The following is a 6000-nucleotide window of genomic DNA, read 5'->3' as shown; positions in this document are numbered from 1 at the left end:
TCACTTTAAATAAGGCTCTATTTGATCCGTATTACGGAAGTTCAGCTTTGCAGCGTGATTACCTTTTAAATTTCAATGTCCCCACATTAGTGGAAACTGCATTCAGGGTAAACAATGCATATGTCGGCTAATCGGAAATGACCTTCAAAATGCCTGTCATACAATCTGTAACGCTTCAGCGAGAGGGACTGAATAGAGTCCATAGCAAGATAATCAGCACATTTAAATAAATAAAAAAGCTATAAAATCACATTAAAATAAGCAAGTACATAAAAGTACACAAAACATAAGGACAGACTAACCATTTAAGTGAACTAGACAGAAGATAAAAGCTAGGACATGCCTGTGTGAAGGTCTCTCTTTAGTGTGGACTTGAATGTGTGTATGGATTGTGAGGTTCTGAGATGGAGAGGGTGTTCCAGAATTGGGGGCTGCACTACTAAAAGCATGGTCGGTTTCCCATGGAGCGAAATCTGGTGCGAGTGTTGGTGGGGAGGCCAGTGTCACAGGAGCGCAGTGAACGGGTGGGAGTGTATGGGTGCAGGAGGTCAGTGAACGGGTGGGAGTGTATGGGTGCAGGAGGTCAGTGAACGGGTGGGAATGTATGGGTGCAGGAGGTCAGTGAACGGGTGGGAGTGTATGGGTGCAGGAGGTCAGTGAACGGGTGGGAGTGTATGGGTGCAGGAGGTCAGTGAACGGGTGGGAGTGTATGGGTGCAGGAGGTCAGTGAACGGGTGGGAGTGTATGGGTGCAGGAGGTCAGTGAACGGGTGGGAGTGTATGGGTGCAGGAGGTCAGTGAACGGGTGGGAGTGTATGGGTGCAGGAGGTCAGTGAACGGGTGGGAGTGTATGGGTGCAGGAGGTCAGTGAACGGGTGGGAGTGTATGGGTGCAGGAGGTCAGTGAACGGGTGGGAGTGTATGGGTGCAGGAGGTCAGTGAACGGGTGGGAGTGTATGGGTGCAGGAGGTCAGTGAGGTATGTGTCCATTGAACGCTTCGTATGCAAGCAAGAGCAGTTTGAAGATGACCCTGTAGTGAACGGGGAGCCGGTGAAGTTTTATGAGAGTTGTGGTCAAGGTCTGGTGTGTGAGAGGACTTGTGCGGCTGTGTTTTGAATGTGTTGAAGTCTGTCCAGTGTTTTGGCGGGGAGTCGGTAGAGAATGGCGTTGCAGTAGTCCAGGCCGGATACAACAAGGACGTGAATGAGGGTTTCAGCAGTGGGGTCAGTAAGAGAGGGTCTCAGTCGTGAAATGTTTGTGAGGTGGAAGAAGGCTGACTTGGTGGTTTACTTCACAGAAGATTCAATCAATATCATGAACAAGCAGCATTGGGTCAAAATGAAGGAGAAATACTCTTGGACAGAAGGAAGAGACTGCTTTCAGAATATGGAGATCAATGAAAGACAGGCATATTGATCTCAGTTTCAGAACCCAAGGGTAGATTTAAAACCACACTGATATTGCACATTATTTATGTTAAAGGGAAGTATTTATGAATCCTAGGCTACTAAAAATGAAAAATATGGTTGCAGAGCCTTTACGCAACAAAAAAACAAATACTATGGTTCATTCTAAAAGTTGACACATTCAGTTCTTCAATGGTAATGTTTGAAGTATTGTACAATATAATTATAATAGGGGAAATAGTGTACATTATCTGCAATCCTGCAAGTTATAAGCATACAATGACAATTCTTCATAAAGACAGCATTCCATACTTCACAGTGGGAAAAAGGGGAAAAAAACACATTCACGTTGATTTGTATCTGAGTTTGCTTCACATGTGTTTTCCGCAGTAATAAGGTATATACTCTTATCAATATCCCTTATCAGTTTATAAATAACTGTGCATGGAGAACAGTTCCATTTTCATTTTTTAAATTTAACCTTTATTTAACTAGGCCAAGTCAGTTAAGAACTAATTCTTATTTACAATGACGGCCTACCCCAGCCAAACCCTAACAACGCTGGGCCAATTGTGAGCCGCCCTATGGGACTCCCAATCACGGCCGGTTGTGATACAGCCTGAAATTGAACCAGGGTCTGTAGCGACGCCTCGAGCACTGAGATGCCGTGACTTGGACGGCTGCGCCACTCGGGAGCCCTAAATACCTATGCCATACCTATGGGGGAAAAATGAAAGCAGCAATATTTAACTTTTTATTGACCTGACCAAATTCACATAGAAATGTAAGTTATAAATGTGTCATTCTCATTGAAAGCAAGTCTAAAAAGTGGTAGATCTGTTCTATGTGCACTATTTCTCTGCTTCCGTTCTTAAGTTTCGTTTATTGCGTCTTTTACTTTCGGTATTGTACACCAGCTTCAAAACAGCTGAAAATACAATATTTTTGGTTTTTGAAATTATATTTCACAGCTGTTTAGATGCTACAATGATTCTCTACACTATACATTGCTTGTTTTATCACATAGGGCTCTATATTGGGCTGGTGTTTAGGCGGCGCTAGTGTAAAACGCACTTTAGTTTGCAATTTCCTCATAAAAACAGGCCCAATGGCATTTTCCAGCCATAACGCCAATTTATGCATGTTTAGCTTGCGATTGAAGCTTCCAGGTTTTTGTGATATAGAACAGTCACCACAGCTAAATGGTTTCTCTCCTGTCTGAGTCCAAACATGTTTGGTTAGGTTCCTCTTGCGACTGAAGCTTTTCCCACAGTCAGCACAACTAAATGATTTATCTCCTGTGTGAATCATCATGTGCTTGGACAGAACTCCTTCAAGTTTGAAGGTCTTGTCAAAAAAGGGGTAGGTGCTGGTTTTCCCACCATGACACAGTCTGACATGGGCCTTCAGTTTGCAGGTAGAGTTGTAGACATTTTTGCAGAATTGGCATTCACTGGGTTTCTTCTTGGCGAGAGTCACATGCATCTGCAGGTCAGATTTTAGAGCGAAGGTTTCACCACAGACACAGCAGCTGAGAGTTTTTATAGCTGTGTTGCTGGGTTTGGATCTTTGTTTCTTATATGGTGGGTTGTGATCCAATGGTGAGCTGGGATCTAATGTTGGGCTGCTATCAAGTCCTATTGGGTCGCTGCTTTCGGCTGTGCTGTGGCTGGATGCATCGTTTTGATTATTTGGAGGGTCACAGGGAATATTGAGAGCCTTTAGCTGAGTCACAGTGCCAAAAGGTGTGAGATTCAATTGTTTAGGGTCACACTCTCTGTTCTCCACAGTCTGGATTTGAGGAGGAGTCAAGGGGTCCTCCTGACCACATTTACTTGTCACACCGGCAGGAGTGAATATTGTGTGTTTGGTATCAAAGAGCTCTTGAAGCTGTTCTTCCTCCTGACTGATTTGCCCCTCTTCCTCTTTAATCTGTGTGGCTTCTATGTTCTCTTGCCCCAGACTGAAGCTCCACTCCTGCTCACAGTGCTGATGCTCAGGGAGAACCTCCTCTTCAGAGACAGCTAGAGAGAGCTGCAAGGAATCTGGAAGGAATGGGTGCCTAAGGTTATCCAGCCTTTAGACAGCAGGGTTACAGTGAATTTGAATTGAAAGGAGCAATCTGCAGTTCAAACAATAACAAAGCAGGTACCCCGTCACTGTTTTGGTAAAGGGGTGAGGCTTGCTAAATGGAACCACTATCAAATTTATAGACAGCGCTATGGGTGAAAAGGACTGACCAGCTATGATATCAAAATGACAGTTTTAAACATGTTGAGGCTATAAAGTGTTTGTTTACAATTACATTGTTTAGAAACACTGTAGTAAAACAAGCTTATATTTGGGGTTTGAGGCATCCATAAATTATATTCTTCAAGAATCCATGGGTATATTATTCATTTTAAGGTAAAAAAAAAATGTATGTACCAATCGCAGATTGCAAATCTAGAATCTATTTCCAATTACCGCTCAATAAACTAAAGAGAAAAAGCGATTTATTTTTAAAAAATTGTCCATTTAAAAAAAATGATAAATTCAAATCACTTCCAGGTTTTTGTGATATAGAACAGTTTTCTCCATACTAGTAAACCACCACCTCCAGAGGTAAACATGTTAAATGATTAAATATTTTCTTCATATATCTATAGCCCTTAGCACCAGTTTCCACCTCCTTCAAAAACCCCTGTAGTTTCCTCTAGAGGAGGAGCATGACACATGCTCTGCCTAATAGGGCTGTTGCGATAGCAGTATCGCAATATTCTTTCCATGTTTCCAAAAATGAAAACATGAAGCAGATAATACTTCGGTCCTTTAAAAACCTGCTGTATGTAAAATATTGTGTGCTATAGCTTGGAAAATAAATAAATGTGACTCTGGATGGAAATATAATGATGATTGTTTCCACATGTTACATTAGGTCTGTTTTCCTGAAGAAGTTAAATCCGCTCCGTGTTCTAGTTCCTTGCCACGATACTAACGAGAAAAGAAAAACTCCTACAGCCACCTCTGTCACGCCACCCTCAGGTACTTCACAATCTTCTCTCAGTTGTATCAACTACTATTGTTGACGTAATACCTCCACGCTCATCAATTTTATTTTATTTTTCAAATACAAGTAGCTGAAAACACCATCTGCTGTGCCCGCTGCGGGAGCGTGGTCCATCTGCAAGCTCCCCTCAGGAGCGTGAGTCGGAGGTGCCAAGTGTGTGCTGCGACTTCTGCCAGCACTGCACCCACTGCTGTTGTGTGCTGCGGGACCCAGAGAGGGCAGTGGAGCTGGACTTTTAATGCGATATGTGTGACAATATAGGGATGGAGGTCGAGATTTAGTTGTCTTGTTTGCTTTGATGTGTGTATTTATGAATCTAATATATGCAATTTAATATATATTTATTCAAACCATGTCTTGTTTTCATTCCAAGTGTATCACTGCAACACAGTGTTTTACTGTTCACGTCAATACATGTTTATTTAATGTCTATTATTCCTATTCCTTTATATTTTAGCATTAAACTAGTGTCTACTTTGTCAAAACATAAGATGCATCTGTACATCTGTATTTGGTTCCAACACTGAAAAATATGTTGGTGAGGAATCATGTTTTAAGAGTCAGTCAACAGGAGACCGCAGCAGGGTATGAAAGGTGGACAGGTAAGTACATGTTTTTAAACCGAAAAGCTAACCAACTAACCAGTTACCTACTAAACGCTTGGGAGAAGAGATCGATGTATCTTTTTTTTAACACACTTAAATGGATGTAATAAGGTGGCAACTAACTGGGGACCAAATACCGATGAAACGTTTATATTGCTAAACCGCTTATCAAATACCCGATAATAGTAGCTAGTATTTCCAAAGAAATATCAAACAGGCGAAATGTTAACCAGTTAACGACATGTTTACGACACCGATAATCACAAAACATTGACGGCTTAATAACACTGTCGAAAATAATATATTTGTGTAATGTAATTTATTTTGGGTAACAGACATATTAATCAGCAAGTGCATAGATGATGCTGTTCCCACTGTGACTATTAGAACTTATCCAAACCATAAACTGTGGAAGGATGTCAGAATTTGAGCAAAACTGAAAGCGAGAACCACCGCATTTAACCATGGCAATGTGACTGGGAACATGGACATATACTGTACAAACAGACCAGCTCTGACTTCCGTAAGGCAATCAAAGAGGCAAAGTGACAGTAAAGGGACAGAGTGGATAACGCTCCAACAGATCCACAGATTACGTTATTGCACTGCCCTGTGCCACCTGGACAAGAGAAATACCTATGTAAGAACACCTACAGTACCAGTCAAACGTTTGAACACACCTACTCATTCAAGGGTTTTTCTATATTTTTACTATTTTCTACATTGTAGAATAATAGTGAAGACATCAAAAATAGGAAATAACACATATGGAATCATGTAGTAACCAAACAAGGGTTAAACAAGTCAAAATATATTTTATATTTCAGATTCTTCAAAGTAGCCACTCTTTCCCTTGATGACAGCTTTGCAAACTCTTGGCATTCTCTCAACCAGCTTCATCTGGAATGCTTTTCCAACAGTTTGAAGGAGTTCTCACATAT

At 41.5% G+C, this 6000-nt stretch overlaps 1 long non-coding RNA gene across 1 annotated transcript; it reads left to right on the top strand.

Moving 5' to 3' along the window:
• Positions 1-850: 850 nt before the first annotated feature.
• LOC115145138 (uncharacterized) lies at positions 851-4884 on the top strand. The gene is made up of 2 exons (XR_003865915.2): positions 851-4429; positions 4522-4884. It is a non-coding gene; the product is annotated as an uncharacterized LOC115145138 (long non-coding RNA).
• The last annotated feature ends 1116 nt before the right edge of the window (positions 4885-6000 follow it).

This window comes from Oncorhynchus nerka, linkage group LG2 (assembly GCF_034236695.1).
Source record: "Oncorhynchus nerka isolate Pitt River linkage group LG2, Oner_Uvic_2.0, whole genome shotgun sequence".
In the NCBI taxonomy this organism is placed as follows: domain Eukaryota; kingdom Metazoa; phylum Chordata; class Actinopteri; order Salmoniformes; family Salmonidae; genus Oncorhynchus; species Oncorhynchus nerka.
The sequence above is the reverse complement of the archived record's forward strand: the minus strand, read 5'-3'. Positions and strand labels throughout refer to the sequence as shown.